This window comes from Neopsephotus bourkii, unplaced genomic scaffold, assembly GCF_033783945.1.
Source record: "Neopsephotus bourkii isolate Nb327-2 ecotype Australia unplaced genomic scaffold, CSIRO-AGI_Nbou_v1 NB_196, whole genome shotgun sequence".
NCBI classification, from domain to species: Eukaryota; Metazoa; Chordata; class Aves; order Psittaciformes; family Psittacidae; genus Neopsephotus; species Neopsephotus bourkii.
In genome coordinates, this window is record NW_026900709.1 from 14,471,611 (window position 1) to 14,489,353 (window position 17,743).

The window sequence follows — 17,743 nt, forward strand, 5'->3', positions numbered from 1 at the left end:
AAATAGTTATTTTTCAGGATAATGTATAACAACAGAAATTTCATGTGCACAAAATTATAAAATTAGTAATACCCATCTGAGGTGTTCGGACTGAATTTGAGACTTCAGTGTTCACCTATCATTGCTGGAATACTTGATCATTTGGATGGCAATGACCTAAGGGTAAAATAACATTTAGAGTTGTACTTCTGCTATTTGAATATTGGCGTCAGTCAGACAGTCTAGGAAGTCTAGTCAACTAAAGAAGAAAAGTATTCGACTCATCTCCGGTGATCTTCATTGTGTTATGACTAGGTCAAATAATAAAAAATACATGTAAAGTAAATGTAGGTCTTGAGCTGTTAGATAAAACTGAATCAAATCAAAAGCTTTTGCTATGCATTTCAAAACAGGAGAGACGAGGTATGCCTTTATTGGTTTTGCTAACAGAAGCAGAACATACATAGAAATGGCCAAAGTCTCCAGAGAGACTTTGGTAAAGGACTTGTATGTGACAGTCCCAACCTCCCAGTTATAAGTGTATATGATATCAGGTCTAAATAATGGGTTCTGATTGGTATTGTTTTGGTTTTTGAAGACTTTGAGCAGCTGTTCACACATTTCAACATAACTTGTGAAAGTTGTTCAGGAACACAAGGTAAAAATTATTTTGAGAAAGAAAGCAAGGTCAGAGAAGGATGGAAAGAAATAAAAACCTTAATCTCAAGATATTGTAGATGTCTCTGCAGTCAGTGATACTGGAGCATTTTAATGTTTTACCAGATTCCAAATGGAATCTATCTTAGAATGAGCAAACCTCAAGTAATGATTTATTTATGTGCAAGGCCTCTTAAGAGCAAGGTGTCTAAAAAAAATTGTCCTGTTTACTCAAGGTTGTTGGCAGGAGTACTATCTATGAGATACTGCTTCCTTCATTTCAGCAAGGAATAGAAAGAACCTTGTGGACGTAAACTCAGCCAGTAAGGACAATTTAGTGATAAGCTTTGTTAACTTCTACTGCCAAATTTTCCATAAAAGAAAAATCCCAGAACTTGCTTCACAGACTTAGTCTCCTGTAAAACATCCTAGGGATACGTTATCTACATAAGACTAGTGTAGCAAAAGCGACTCAATTGTTTTATACTCCTCTCAACATATGAAATCTCAAGCATTCATATTTTCATCTCCATCCTTATGTGAGGGGGTAGACTTAGTCCATCCTTCTTTTCCAATTAGCAGTTTTGTTCTACTGCCATTTGCAAAATAATACATGATTTAAAAGATTTTTTTAAAAAATGCATTTACTGTATTTAACTTGACAGAGTGAATACTACTACAGGAGCATCAGACTAACTAATCTGGTGGTTGAGAGTGTTATAGATTTGACTTATTTTCTTACCACAGACTCTACTGCTCACATTATTAGTGCAGCTGGCTCAGAAACAGTCTTAGATTAAGAGTTCTACATGTCAGCAGTTTCTGCATCAATTTGTATTAAGATAGTTTTGACTTGCCAGCAGATCAGACCAAGTTCATCTAGAGCAAAAATGCTTGTAAGAACTACTCTAAATCAATGGATGAATATGTTGGCTGATTCCTGAGGGAAATAAACACTTTTTACACTCCAGGCAAAAACTATGGTTTGCAGGCATATTCTAAACGACAGTTACATGATGTTTACAAATTATTACTTTGTATTTACTTATCATCATCACAAAAGTATATAATGAGACAGTCATTATTCTGCACATGGGAAAACAGTTTATAGGGAGTATCATAGAAAAGAGGGCTGGAAGAGCTTTAAAGGAATATCTAGTTCATTATTTTGCCCAAAGATAGAATCATCTCTATCAAACCTGTTTTTCTAAACTGTAACATCAAGCAAACCCTATGCTGCCTTTGCAAGGCTAATAGTCAAGTTTGTTATTCTGTTCATTTAGGTAGTATTTTCTACTTCATTTCTGTGTATTAGGTTCATTCACCAATAGTTTACTTGTTAATTTTATTTCTCTACCTGATGCAGTCATCTGTAGACAGATTGTCCTAGTAATGTATTAATGTGCCATTGCCATGAAGGCATCTGGGCTGGCTTTAAATGAGTAGTTTAGCTGCTTTGTTGTTTTCATTGCTGTGACAACAGAATTCCCAACCTTTTGCACCTTAACTATACTACTGTTGTATATACAGCTTAACACAGGTTATGATATTTTTAACTCTTGTTTGGTGAAGGACCAGTATTAGATAGTTTTCCCGTAAGCAAGTACTTATTTAACACTTGAAACACCAAAAGTAGAGGTTGGTACATATAAATTATGTAAAGTTTTAAAAGGGACTCTCCATTGAATGTCATCACTGATATGTGAAAGAATAAACTCGCCAAGATAGATTTAATATTATTTGCTGATGTGGTATAAATTGTGCTGTCTGGATGAAAAGTTACTGATTTAAAATACAACAAAAATTGTTTAAGAAAATAATTTATCATTTCCAAATGGTATCTCCCTTGAATTTTTGGGGTTTTTTTTCCACATTATACTTTGTATCTACACCTGGTATATCCTGATACTCTTTTTCTTTTTCCTTTTTCTTTCTTTCTTTCTTTTTTTTTTTTTTTTTTATTCTCAAGAAGCAAAAAGAAGATAATTCAACAAGGAACTAGGAAAATGTATATTTAAAAAATCCCAATGACACTCAAGCAAAATTTTTTAACCTTTATATCTGTTGGAAAAGCCATTGTATGTTTATTGAAGAGAAATAACAATTTAAATAAGTTTTGTAAATAAAATTTGGATTAATTTTATCCCTTTCAGCTTCACTATGATTTTTCTGTTTGAGATCAGAGCTCAAATGTTTATGCTTCTAAAGGCAGAACTAAGAGTAATAGTACTTGTACCTAAATTGACTTTTGTAAGCCCCAGCCAATGTTGTATATTGATACTAAAACTTTTGGTAACATCAGTGACCTGTCTTTTGATGTTGCTGCAGTGTTGTTGCTGAGCTTTTCTTTACTCTTGCATTTAATGCAGCCCAGGATTTTAACTTGGAAAGTTTCAGAGCTGAGTTGAAAATTGCCTCCATTATTTCACTCATTTCCCCAAACCCATTAATTTAAATAAGAAGGACCATCAAATATTGCAAAACTTTCATAAAATGGAATGTTAAATATTATTAAATGATAGTTTATCTTTCAGTTACTGTATTCAAGTGATATTTATCTGTGACACTGAACATTTGTGTCAAGTTGCAATTAGTCTTGATCACGCCTGGCCAAGCAGTCTCAAATATAACCAGAAAACTTAAGATGCCCTGTCTTAGTGAAACCTTCATCTTCTTTTGTAAACAGAAACTATATAACTCAAAATATTAATTCAAGAATATTTTGTATATGCATTATCAGTATTTAAGGCTCTTTGTATTCAAATATTCACATGAAATGAAATATGGAATACAAGTAATATGCAGTGCTTTTAATTAATATAAAGTTGCCTTTTGTAAACAATAACATTGTGTGGGTTTCTAACTGCTGGCTAAGCCTGAATACTTGTTTCCCCTTTTGTGCCCCCCACAGTGAAAGTGCTAATATGACCCAAACAATGATAAACTAAGAAAGATCCCAAATATCTTTAAAAAAAGGAAAAAAGTACTCGAAATGACTGTAAACATATTCACAGCCAGGAATATTTCTTACCCATGCGTTTCATGAAAATATCAATATCTCTCTAATACAAGCACTTTAACCTCTGTAACAGCAGGTAAAACAGGTAACAAATGTTTGTATTTTCAGAAACTAACTTGCATGCAGTAAGATTTATTTAAGGGAATAGCACTTCCCTTTGGAAATCAATCATAGTATTTTATCTTATACCATTGCTTTTCTTCTACTCACCGCAATGAGTAATGTATAGACAAATGTATGCAGAAGCAGTCTGTGTCTCTCATTCTCATTTGCCTTGCTGTTGCTCTCCTATTAGCTGTCGCTATGTAGTCCTCTAGACACAGTGTGGCAGGAACTCTGCTACCTTGACAGTAGGTACAGACCCAGTTTTAGCACTTGCAGTCTGCCTCACGTTTGTAACACCCTCGCTCCTTCCGGTCATTTGTTCCAGGGGAGGAATGACACCAGCATTTCTGAGCTGTTCTTGTGTTTTCTCCCAGAACACTCGGGGAAAGCAGACTTCGTGATCTCCATGCTAACTACCAGCCTGCCTGCTGCCAGTTCTCCCTACTTCTGCCAGTGATGACATTCAGCTTGCTCCTCCACACAGGATACAGCACTGATTCCTCATTATGTAAGGCAGTCTAGGTCAAGTGTAGGAGAGAGACTGCTGGCCTGAACAAGCTAGTGGATTGCTCCCCCAGCTTCATGCTTCATGGGGTCTGAAAGCTGGATCCTGATCTTTGCTACATCTTCTCAGGTAAACGGTTTTGCATGATTTAAATGGTTACTGTGTTCTTTTTCTATGCAGACAGCTGTCAGCCATGCTGTGAATTGCAGAGAGAATTTGCTAGGTGAAAACAGCTCTGTCAGCATGATTGAATTAACAGAGTAGTAGTTCTAAGCATCTCAGCTTTAAGACACTTTATAAATAAATAAATCATAAATTGGGCTCGTTTAACAAACATATTTTCTAACCATATGGGGATTATTGTTAATTTGGCTGATTAAGCAGTGAATTAAACCCATTTGCTTGGAGGTGGTGTGGGAAAGCATTATTGGATATAGCTATTAGCTCTGAGAGGTTTACTGCAGTTCCTGGCTGTTGCATTGTTTTAGCCTGGCAAATTACAAATACGCTGCTTCTATTAAACAAAAAAAGTAGGGGGGAAAAAGGTATGTAATTCTTTTGCACTCTTATGTTTTGAAGTGGCGACTAAATCGAATATGTTTTTTGCTATATACTGCATAAATGCATGACTCTATATGCTTCTGAAATTTTTAAAGTGAATACTGCAGGTAAAATTACATTTGGTGGTTGCTCTGCAGAATGCCTGAACAGTGCCTATTGGCTAGATTTATTTTAGAGGATAGCTTTTTTTTCATGCACCATGTAGAATTCAAAGATTTATATTTTTTTTTATACTTTCACCCTGATGAAAATCAGTTTGTAAGAAAACATAGAACAGGTTTGTCCTTAAAAGGATTACACGTACTGAGTACTGTCAGGTGCTGGAACGTCTGATTATACTGGAATGCAGCAGAAGTGGCACTGGAAAGTAACAGCATATCACTGATACTGCAGCATCATGTAGAGAATTTCAAGCAGGCTAGCTTGCTTGCTAGAGACAATTACAACACTGAAAGAATTGAAACTATTTTTATGGATTTCAGAGATTCATTAGGAAACTCTTGTTTCTGTACAGTACCTTGGACAGTAACTTTTTTCTTTGGTAGTACTGCAGCCTCTGCTCCATGGGAGTTAGCAATATGCAAAAATTAAATAATACAAATTTAAGACACATAAATGAATTCCAAAATACAGGTGAATTTATAGTAAAAAATCGTGAGAAAACCTTTGGTTGGCATTATGTCAAGGAGTTATATTTCATGGCTTATTATCAAGATTTTATCTAATGTATAGCCTTAAAAATTCTTATGATTGTATTAAGTTCTGCTAATGAGTGTGAAACCAGAAAATTAAAAGTTAAAAATTACTGACAGCATGTCATTTATAGAATTTTCATGTCTGATAGGCTCACTCTAGGAGTAAATACCAAAGTCCCTTTCTTAAATAAAAATAAGATTGAATATTAATAGAAGATTATGTATTAATATCATGTTGAACTAATTTTGATGGCAAGAGTAGAAGCCCTTTAAATGGGTTCCCCTCCACTCCCCCCTGCCCTCCCCCAAAATTAGTGGTTCTCCACACTATTCTAGAAATAACTGATAGAATTTAATTTCAACACTTGTTTGTAAGTGAGGTGAATTGCTTTATCATTTTACTATCATCTTTAAAAGCTATCTTCCTCTGTAAAAGAGCTGCCAAGCAGTCAGGTGTCTCTTCAGGGTGGTCTTACCTTACCAGTTACTAGATTACTAATGACAGTCATGTAGATCTATGCCCTGATTGAGTAGAAATACCAAGCTGGTGCCTTCATCAATTACACTGTGAAAGAAGTTAGGTTCAAGAAAATGTAATCAATTTTTGGTATCTTGAAAACACCTCTGTTTCAATACAGTATATTACAGTGTAGAATATTTTATAGATATCATTTTGTGCTTGAAAATGCAGAAGTGTGTCTAGCAAACACACTCTTAAAATAATAGCTTAGTAAAGGAACATAGAACAAAACTGCTAGGTACCACATGTTACTGTAATGGTGTACTTCAGATTCTTTCTTTCTTCTGCCTGAAGAGTTCTAAAATAATAATGCTATTATACATGAGTACAATGTGTTCCATCCCATTTCAAGTGTGGGTGCTTGAGGTATTTTCTTACAGGCTTAAGGAGTATTAATAACCTATCTATTCAGTTAGAAGAAAAAGAAAACCCTTATTGTCTTTAAATGTATGGTGGTTTTCTGAAAGTGTTATTTTTATCTTTTGCGTCATGGTTCAGAGCAGGGCACACACAGTGCTTCTCACCACAGCAAGTTGCAGATGCTTCGGTAGGATACAACCTGTTAGAAAAAGCTGTTTCCTCTGTGTATTTATATATCCTATATTCTGGAATATCACTTTAGGTCTAAGTAATTGGATCTGAGCTGTAAGGTATGTTTTTAACTCCCTACAATGCAAGATATGGGCCATTAGTGGTTGTTGGCTCCTCCTGGTATTTTCCTCTGGTTTACTAGAATTGTCCAGTCCATGGCTCTATCAGTAGCTTGTTTTCAATATTCCGTATATTCCTTTGCATCACAATATGCACCTGGTGTTTTTGACAAACATTCTCTTCACTTTTCTTCAGAGTACTAGAGATTTCTGTCCTGCAAGGGAGTTTCTGTTCTCTCTCCATAGGCATGGAAATGTCACTAAAACTGAGGGGCATGGAAACAGTATCAAAGTGTGTGAATTAGATTATTTTAGAATAATGTGTTTAGCATAAACAATGGTGAGACCAGTTTTGGTAGTACATAATGTTATCAAATTTGAGAAATACATTATAATGACAAGTTTATTGCTAAGACTAGAAACATCTGTGTTTTAGTTTATCTCATGTAATATCTAAAGGTAAGATTGTAATAGTATAATTCACAAACTTTCCAGGTAAGTTTGGACTCACAAAATCAGATCTTTCACTGTCCAGAACTGTGAAATTTTATTTGCATTAAGTACAAAAGAAACATGACAAATGTGACAAAAGTCTGTTGCTGTAGAAATGGGCTGTATCTGTTCTAAAAATACCTATTTAGATCTGACAGGTGTGCTCTGTTCATATGTGAAAAGTTTTTTATTTTTTTATTTAGAGGTCTTCTTCACTTTTCATTGAAACTGGTTGGACACAATCTTCTCTTCAATACTGTTACAGTCCATGTAATTTTTCCAGGTCCTGATTTTCATGATGATGTTGTTCCATCGTTGTTTCCTGTATAGCTCTTCTATGACTGCAGTACAATTGGTTCACAAATTTAGAAACAGAAAAAACCCTTGGACTGTCATATTCACCTGCCTGTCCATGCAGGATCTCAAATGGCACATTGCTCATATACTAGGTTAATTACTCCATCATATGTTTTTTAATTCCCACTACAGTTCAGAGAATTCATTCATAGAATCCTAGAAGGAGATACTGTAAACAATCAAGTGTGATTTCTTAATGTTTTGATAAATAAAATGTACTTCAGATACTATTGTTAAATATGTATATATATCTTAATACTCTTAGTTGTGTATGTAGAACACACTCTTCTGCATTATTTATTGCCATGGCTAAACATCTAAGCTAATTTTAAAGGTTTCTCTAGATAATACAGAGCTATAATGTCTGCAGCACAAATGCTGAAACATTATAGTGACAAAAAGAACTAAATTCTCTTTTTCTTCAGCCGAAGTTCATTATGGGGCCCTTTCAGAAAGGGACACTGCAGAGGATCACCAGAGAAGGACTTCCGGATGAATTCTTTCATGTGCTGAAGAAAACCGGAATTTCCCGGTGCCTGGTGATCACTAAGGGTGGGCACTTTGTGGCACTTGAGTCAATAACTCACTGGGCTATTCTTCACCAGGGCTTTTAAATATTTGCACAGTACTGCTGAAGCAGGGCCAAGAATAAGACTGGTCAAAATTTTTATAAAGGCAAGTGAACCACATATCTTCATTAATGCCAAGTTACCAGCTCTGCAGAATCTGAAGTCTGCAAGACTGCAAACTCAAGGCTGCAACAGAAGTTTGCCTGGCAGCTGTGTCCATGCTGAGCAGGGCGCAGAGGTGCTATCCACTGGACCTGTTTGATGGTTGCTTCTGCCAATGCCCACTAAGGTGGTTGCTCCTTAGGCACTCAGGATCTGAGTAGTTGTGACCATACTTGCAGAAAGAAGTGGTAAAAATTTCCAAATTAAAACCAACGAGTATCCTAGACTTGCTTGGTTTTGAAAATTAATTTATTAGCTATTAGCTGTGTTCAGAGAGTAAAAAAGGTAAAAAGGGTATTTTTGGGGGGAAGAGGGGAGAGAGACCATGGTTGATTGCCTAACTTGCCATTTATTTTAGGATTGGAGTAGCTTTTTTGTTTTCTGCAATTGTGGTGCAATGTATAAGTTTAAAATAGTAAAAATATGCAAATTCAAGGGATTTAGCTCTTTAGCAGTTTGAAAGATGTTGCTATTGTGTTGATAAAGTCTTCTCTCTCAAACCCCATATCAGATGGCAGTCTGGTTAGAGGAGCTACCAGATGAACCTGCTAAGATAACCGCAAACCTTATCAATTTTCCTGACACTGTAAGCTGGTGGAGCTGGACTTGAGCACCTGGTTACACCAGTATGACCGGTGAAATACGAGCCATGGGAAATGCTGCTTAAAAAAAAACCAACAGCCTTTCAGTATTCTGTTAATCATGCTTGGAGAAGTCAGTGGTCATATTAAGCATCCTATATTGAACTTTTGCTGATCCTTAAAGCAGGATGTTTTTGGACTAATGAAAACTGGATATTTTCATAATACATCGAAATTACATTTAATCTGGGGGGAAATTTTGTGTGTTCAGTGTTATGTTCAGGACCAAAACTGTAAGCACCTGAGGTATCTCAAAGATATATATATATATATATTTATATTTTTACCAGCAGGCGTTTATTGTTTAAGCTACGCAGATTCCTGTTTTAATGTTTTCTTTTTGGTATTTATTTCATTTCAAATACAACCTTTTGAAGGAGCTATGCCTGTAAAATGTCAAACATGCTCAGACTGTAGCAAAGACTGGAGGAATCCATATTAAAATTCAAACCGGGGAGTAAATCGTCTGCCTTTTAACCTGGTGATACATTTGCATTTATAAACATTAGGGACTTCATTTCCAGAAACATTTTCCATTAACAGATAGATTTCTGGGAATGATAGATTGGCATCAGCAATAGTATAATTTTACAATTATACCTAAATAAAAATCAGATAGTAGAAAAGTGTTACCAACTGATAATAATGTGGTCATGGTTACAGATTTTTCTACATGAAGGTCATAAAATTTAACTGCATTTGGGTAGGGGGGATCTGCCTGAACTATTTAGCATACTACCAGTAGTGGCACCAGAAAAGCTATATTCAAAACTGGTGATCATGACACCAGTGAAACGTGAAAGCATCTAAAGTCTTTCTAAATCAGTGCTAAGGCACATTCTGTAGAGACAGGTTGCACAGCTGTATCCGTCTTGGTCTTGCCCTTTGTATGTCAGCATTTGAGTATTAGTATTTGGGTATATTATGGTGTGTTTTAACTAAGTATTTGTCGTCCTAAAGTTGCGTGCTGTGTTCATATAAATACTTTAAGATTTGGGAGGTTAGATTTAATTTTTAGAACAACTGTTCATAATCTTATGCATTGATAAATGCTTGGAAATTAGGTGTTATACTGAGAGATTCCAAGCGCTTGTTGTGAAGGACCAAGCATGCAGGCCACCACTGGGAGATGGAAAAATTCAGCTTCATATAGCTTGGATTCAAGCAAAATTCAGGCAGTTAAAACCTCACAATATAAAAATATCTAAAAAGAATGTATCAGAACAGTACTGGAATTGACTGTAGGGGATCAAATTCATTATAGCTGCCTAGGGTCCCTGAATTACAGGTTGGCATGTTAAGTATGTGTTGCATGATAAGTGACAGCCTTATTGCATAGAGTATTAATTAGGTTTACTATTTTGTATTTTTACGTTCCAAATCTGTATTACACAATGAAAGAAACGCAGTATTGTTTTTGGCCCTCCTTTTGTGCATGTCTCACCCTTCTAGTCACTGCCCCTTCCTTTTTTATTGGAGTGCGCCCACCCCCCTCCAGCATGGCTGAAACTAGGGTTTTCAAAAGTGTTGGCTGATGGCCATCCCTGATCCACTCTTTTTGTCAAGAAAGCAAAATGAGAGATATATAATGCTGCCTGATATAGCTCAAACTGAGGCTGATCCAATGCAGCTGGAGTTTGTGGTATTAACAGTTACTCTTACTTAGCAGTCTGAATTTGAAAAAGGAACAGTTTTTTGTCTAGGTTCCAGATTTGGCTGTGCAGCTGTCATCTGAATACATGGGAATGTATAGATCTGACGTGGCAGTCAAGTAGCAGGCTACATGATTGGCAACGCAGTCTGGAATTGATGGACATGTCATATCACTCTGGCACAGGAACCTTGGTTTATTTTTGGAGGGGGATTGAACTCATGATTGAAGATTTTGAACCTACCACTATGTTTGGGAAGAGGTGGAAAATGATACAGGGGACTGGTAGCCTTTAGTTGCAGTATGCCATGGGCTGACCTGGAAAGGTTTCTGGTGCTTTCGTAACAGAACACCCTCACCCAACTATTTTCTTCTCACATTTCAGAGACAAATAATTAACAGAAAAGAAATTAAAATTAATGGAAACTTTTACTTGTTTAACACTGGATAAAGAAATCTGCTTCTTGGTGCTACTGGGGTTGTAGATATCAAGACTCTTTTAAGTCAGTATATTTAAAAGCAATCATTTACAGCTGGTTTATTTCTTTTGCCGGTAGATGGGGCTGTCCTTTAAGGAGGTGGCCTGGTATCTTCCCTCCCTCCCCCTTCTCCCCCTCCCCCTTTCCCCCCTTTGTATTTTTCTTTCTTCACCCTATTCTCTATCTCTCCTCATCCTCTTCCCATCTCATCCCCCCCCAACCCCCCCCCCCCCCCCGCTTCCTCTTTGTCCTTTTTTGACATTTTATTTCCTGCTATTTGCTGGTTTGTGTTTGGTACCATAGAGTGAAGCCTCAGAACAGGAAGCCGAGAATAAAGCAGAGAGGATACTGCAGAGGTTTTGCTTTTTGGTTTTGTTTTTTGGTGGGTTTGTTGTTTTCTTTTTTCCCTTCCCAATGAGAATGCAGCAATTTATAAATACTTGGTAATCTTTTGGAACTGAGAATCTGAACCAGTTTAAGCAATTTCAGGTGTGTCATTATCCCTGTATCTTAGGGGTTTTATTTTTGTTTTCCTCGTAATGCATTTGAAATTCAGGTCTTATCAGGTAAGACAGCAGAATGTTAAATCCTTAACCCAGTACATTTATATGAGCTGTCTGCATGGGGTTCCCCCTCTCCCTTCTTTTTATCTTTTTTTTTTTAATCTTTTTTTTTTTTTTAATCGTTTCTGAATGCTTGCTTTGTCGTTATTGTTAAGCATATAATTAAGGAGAAAAACCCCATTTTGGTGTTTTAAAAATGAAAGAGCTGCAATGAGGTCTTTTTGGCAGCACAGCATTTTGTTACAGTTTCACTGGCCTTATATTTGGGGAGTTTGCCAGTTTGTTGGGGGTTGGAGTGTTTAAATTCTTACACAAGATTTTCCCTCTGAACTGTTTAGAAGTTAACAGAGGTCATAGAAAACATATTAAGGGCTAAAGCAATCAGTGATGTAGTCAAAATCCTAGCACTGCAGGACTGTACAGTTTTTCTTCCCATATAGAGATGCTCTGCTTTAACACTAATTGCTTCACACACGTTTGAGGGTTACCAAAAGAAAAAGGGGCTCCCTCCTCTTTTTTCTCTCTCTTCATCTCCATCTGCCCCTAGTCTTTCTGATGAGGTACACTGCTAGAAGCTCTTACTTTCAATTACTTACTGATCAGGACTAGTTGTAATGCTGTAGGTATAATTCGGTTCATATTCTGAACCGTCTTGCTTTTTCAAACAGCACTAGAAATTTGCCAGGTGGATATCAAGCTCTTTCAGCATCTTTTCTAAAATGGATTTCTTCTCCACAACTTGTCTGAGGTATGTGCATGAAAGACTTCCACTGAACCAATTTATCTGGGATTGGGCTTTCTGCTCAACCCACCCACCCTTCATCCCCACTTTGAAAAAGTTGTGCTCATTCTGCTATATTTGAAAATTTATAGGTATTTTCTATTGCTGTTGTAACCCTGATCAATTGTACTTATTCCCAGAATGCTTATTTTGTGGTTACAGCATCAAATTCCTGAGCTATACTGGCTGATGCTAGTGTTGCATTCTTGAAGTGCACCTACTTTTGCGTTTTTCAGGCTTGACCGATGTATTAATATAAAGAACAAAGGAAAAAAGACTGTGCTAAAAATTACTCTGAGGATCTAATGTGAAACAATAACAGGATGATTACTGTCAAGACTGACACCCTGTTAGTTTATTCTGTTGAGTCTGGTTTGTGTGCTCTTGAATATTTGATGAAGTATTTAGACACAAGAAAACAAGTTAGAGATAGGCAGATGATTGACAAACTGATTGTCCTCAGTTTGCCAGGTAAAAACCAGAAAGTTTTCATTATCTTAAAAGATCTGTGGGGGGAGGGAGGAGTTATTGATTATGATATGCTTTGATTGGGAAAGGCATTTCTAGGGAAATTTTAAGAAAACAATAGCAGTTTGCATAGTATCTTGTACTAGATATAAATAAGACTGACTACTAACATCTTACAGGAAAATTATATAAATGAATGTATATCATGGAATCATATATCCTATCAACTGTTTGAAGCAATACTTTATATAAGGGGCAAAACCTAAACTTGCTTTGAAGTTTCAGAAGTTGTATATGTCAACAACTGAGACAGTTGGGCAGTAATCAGAAGTGGGTACTTCTTTGCTAATTCGTTTTGAAAAGGGGTGGAAAGCTTGCTTTAATTTGTGTGTGTGTATTTAGAACTGTGATGCTTTCCTGGATGAATGCCTTGTCTTTAATTTTATTAGGTTTATGAACTCCAGTACCACCTTAACTGTGGAAAAACATATTAGGTCTTTTGGGCTAAACATCACAAAGAGATTTGTTGATTCTCTTTTAATAACAGGAACATATTCTACTTTCTTTTTCTCCTTTGAAGACATCTGATATATTTAGGAGGCAGTGGGACTCCTTTATTTGACCTGTAGACTTTCTATGGATGCCAAAATGAATGCAGCAGAAGACAAACTAAATTAAAAATTGAACAATATATATTCACACTTGTAAACTGAGAAAAATAATGTCATGCCATCAGTAAGACATACTAGATGAGGAATACCATTAGGCTTTTTTTAGCATAATGTTTTAGAGCACTTAAGGGATCAAATTGCTCAAAGAGAAAAAAATCATAAAGCTGAAATATTCTAAAATGGAAAAATAGGAACCTTTGAGAAAATTTTAACCATGAAAACCTACAACTGATGTTTCTGACTGAAGCTGTTATTGTAAGGAGATGGAGAGTATCATGCAAGTTCTCCAAATATTATTCCCAAAACTCATTAGTGCTGGTATGTTGCTTCCATTTTCTGGTTGTAGGCTTATTCTTTGTGGATTCCTACCCATAAAAACATATAAAAGCTGGATTTAAAAAAAAAAAAGGAAGTTTGATATGAGTGAAGTAATTAGTTAAACGACAAATGTAGGCTCAGAAATCATCACCCTTTCCTTAGAGGGGTTAGTCCAATTTCTGTAAAATTTACTGATCTTTTCTTATTTAATGTTAATAGTATTTATTTAAACAATGACTATGATGTCTTACTGAATACATGCCTGTTTTCAGGCTTCCTAGTTTTTACTGATTTTTGTGTCATCATTTCTGTCTTCCATTTCCACCAGCATATGTGGTTCCAGCACCTGTTCATGCTTTTCTTATGTAATATTTAGCTTGGATAAAAAGAATTGGTTTTATTCTGCCCTTAATACCAAAATTCTGGGTAGCACCCTTTCCTGCCATTTTAAATATCATTTGATAAAGTACATTTCTGAGTCAGTCATCATGCTATTCATTGTTTCCATTTATCAGCCCCAGAAGCTCTCTCTCCTTCCTCTTTGTCCTAGGAAATTCTCATTATGTTGCTTTTTCTGAACACAAGTTCCATAGCTCACTGTCTCAGCAGTATCCAGTGCATCTCTGGCCATCTTTCCAGCGCTCTATTTTAAAGTGTTACCATCCTTCTTTTTATTTATTTCTTATTTTTTCACAAGTGTCTGAGGGAAATACAAGGATATAACCTCTCTATTTTTGGTCTCAGAAACAACCAGCTCAGTTTGTGCTTTCAAGCTTTATCCCATCTTATGCCCTCCAGCTCTGTAATTTGTTTCAGTACCTTATAAACATGCAGATCAATCTTTTTCATCTTTCTCCTGCTTCTTAAAAGCTTCCAGAATTGGCTTTTTTAAGTTACTTTGTCATACAATTCAGAACTCTTAAGATCATCCTTCTGATAAATCACAAGCAAACAAAACTCCAAATCCTGTCAAGGTCAGAAAGAAAAATTTAGGAATTAAGGTAGAGGCTTGTGTGACTCAAATAAGCTTTTTTTAATAGTGGTATTGTTCAAAGATGACAAAATTAAGCAGCAAATACACTACTTTTTAACTGAAGTAATGTATCTGAAGGAAGCTTTCAAATGCTTGGTTATTTAATGCATTTGAAGCCAATGACTTGACTGTGTTCCAGATGTATTTGCCTGCAATGCTTCTATACTCTTATCCTGCCCTGGACTCCATTTTCTACTTACTCTTTAAGGGTGTTCCCTTCAGAGTGAGATCTTTCATTTTCTGTCACGATTTAAAGTGTCTAGTTGTTTTGTTTCAAATTATTGTTGATTTTATTTGTCAAGAGAGAATTGTGCCTGGAATATTTCTGAAGCAGATGATGGGTGCTTCTCTTAGAAATGTCTCAAAAAGGGCTCTTTCAGTAGCTTTGCAAGATTCCTGGAGTAAGTCTACAGATGAAAATAGAAGGGAAGAGAGTGGTGGATCATTAGAAGCTAAATGGTGAATTCTGTTCTTTGTAGTGGGTGCAACAAGATGTGAAGACTGATGAAATGGGCTCTTTCTGATGAGATGTGGGAAGGAACTTTCTTACAGAGTGGATAGTGAAGAGCTGCAGGAGATTGTCAGAGGAATCTGCAATTTGTCACAGAGGTTTTTAGAAGAGGTTAAATGAAACATCTGTTGGGAAATAGGTATAGCTATCTTGCTGGATAGGGAGATGAACTAAGGTGACCTCTGATCATTTCCAACCTATGGTTTTCTGTAAGTCTACAAAAAAAAAAATGGATATCTGAGGTACATCAGACTTCAAGAAAAGTGTATCCTAAATCATACAGGATTCAAAATAGGCCTCATAAAAGCTATCTGCTCAGGCTTTTCTTAAAGCATATAAGCATCCCTTCAAGACATTTATTCTGTGGAATATACACTCTGCAACACTTCAGATAGGTCTAGAAAGACCAAAATATTTTCTAAAACATTATTTAATATCTTAGTGTTTCTTTTAGTTTCTTTAGTGTTTCTTTTAATGTTTAACCATAACCAATATGTAAACAAAAGGGGTAGAAAAAGGATATTTGGCAAATCTGAACACTTTTTGCTTATTGCCAGAAGAATAGAGTCATAGAATCATATAATAGTTAGGGTTGGAAAGGACATTAAGATCATCAAGTTCCAACCCCCCTGCCATGGGCAGGGACACCTCGCTCTAAACCGTATCACCCAAGGCCTCATCCAACCTGGCCTTGAACACTGCCAGGGATGGAGCATTCACAACCTCCTTGGGCAACCTATTCCAGTGCCTCACCACCCTAACAGGAAAGAATTTCCTCCTTATATCCAATCTAAACTTCCCATGTTTAAGTTTTAACCCATTACCCCTTGTCCTATCACTACAGTCCCTAATGAAAAGTCCATCGCCAGCATCCCTATAGGCTCCCATCAGATATTGGAAGGCTGCTATGAGGTCTCCATGCAGCCTTCTCTTCTCCAGGCTGAACAGTCCCAACTTTCTCAGCCGATCTTCATATGGGAGGTGCTCCAGTCCCCTGATCATCCTCGTGGCCCTCCTCTGGAATTGTTCCAACAAGATTCATGTCCTTTTTATGTTGAGGACAGCAGAACTGCACACAATACTCCAAGTGAGGTCTCACGAGAGCAGAGTAGAGGGGCAGGATCACCTCCATCGACCTGCTGGTCACACTTCTTTTGATGCAGCCCGGGATACGGTTGGCTTTCTGGGCTGTGAAAGCACACTGCTGGCTCATGTTAAGTTTCTCATCGACCAGCACCCCCAAGTCCTTCTCCGCAGGGCTGCTCTGAATCTCTTCTCTGCCCAACCTGTAGCTGTGCCTGGGATTGCTCTGACCCAGGTGTAGGACCTTGCACTTGGCATGGTTAAACTTCATGAGGTTGGCATCAGCCCACCTCACAAGCGTGTCAGGGTCCCTCTGGATGGCATTCCTTCCCTCCAGCATATCAACCGAACCACACAGCTTGGTGTCATTGGCAAACCTGCTGAGGGCGCACTCAATCCCACTGTCCATGTCAGCAACAAAGATGTTAAACAAGACCAGTCCCAACACCAATCCCTGAGGGACACCACTCGTTACTGGTCTCCAGCTGGACCTTGAACCACTGACCACAAACTATACATATAATTAAAAAATACTATACATTTAATTAAAAAAATATTTAAATTTACAGTTTATCTCTAGTAGAGAGAACTAGGACACTTCAAAAGCTGATTAAATTGAGTGTACCAGAGCCATTTCAGTGTTTTATATTTTATGTTACTGTTTAGTGTTTTTCACAGCTGAGAAACTCAATCTGATAATTTATTTTCTGAAATAAAAGCCTAAATAATAACAAATAATCGTCTGAACTGTGCAGTGGTGGATAAAGGCAAAGAACTTTTCAGATTTCCATACTGGCTACATTGACAATTCTTAATTGAAAAAGAAATTATCCAACAATGTTGGAGGCTTTTTTCCTTAAACATTGACTGCATTCCAAGTGTTATCTAGAGATCTCAGTCCGAGTGGTTTTTCCTTAATTTCTCTCTTCACACTTACACATACACTGGGGGAGATAGAACAGAAAATACCACTTTTTACTATGTTTTCAGGACTTTATATTGCCTAAAAATAAAATTTATTACAGATCTACTATTGTGAATTAATAAAATTTTATATCTGAAACAAGCAAACAAAAAATCACTACAGAAACATGTATATATTACAATAATTATTATTTTTTTGTTCATTTTGGCTCCATCTAGGCCAAGACTAACTGACTTGGAGATACTCTGTACCTGCAAAGAGCTCTCGAGTCATGTTCCTAAAATCCTTGGGAAACTATAACTCAAAATGAGTGAAAATTGTACCAGGATCAGCTCTTTCTAACAAGAG

At 36.6% G+C, this 17,743-nt stretch overlaps 1 protein-coding gene and 1 long non-coding RNA gene across 6 annotated transcripts in view; one reads left to right on the top strand and one right to left on the bottom strand.

Annotated features, from left to right (window-relative positions):
- Positions 1 to 4,173, bottom strand: part of LOC133207071 (uncharacterized) — a 92,010-nt gene extending 87,837 nt beyond the window's left edge. For both annotated transcript variants that reach the window (XR_009723942.1, XR_009723943.1), the window contains exon 1: positions 3,866 to 4,173. This is a non-coding gene — a long non-coding RNA (uncharacterized LOC133207071). The remainder of the gene's footprint in view (positions 1 to 3,865) is intronic.
- The window catches only part of LOC133207003 (sodium channel protein type 1 subunit alpha), a 95,413-nt gene continuing 81,758 nt past the window's right edge, over positions 4,089 to 17,743 (top strand). For all 4 annotated transcript variants that reach the window (XM_061343470.1, XM_061343492.1, XM_061343461.1 and 1 more), the window contains exon 1: positions 4,089 to 4,394. The gene's annotated coding sequence lies outside the window, so the exon portion shown is untranslated. The remainder of the gene's footprint in view (positions 4,395 to 17,743) is intronic.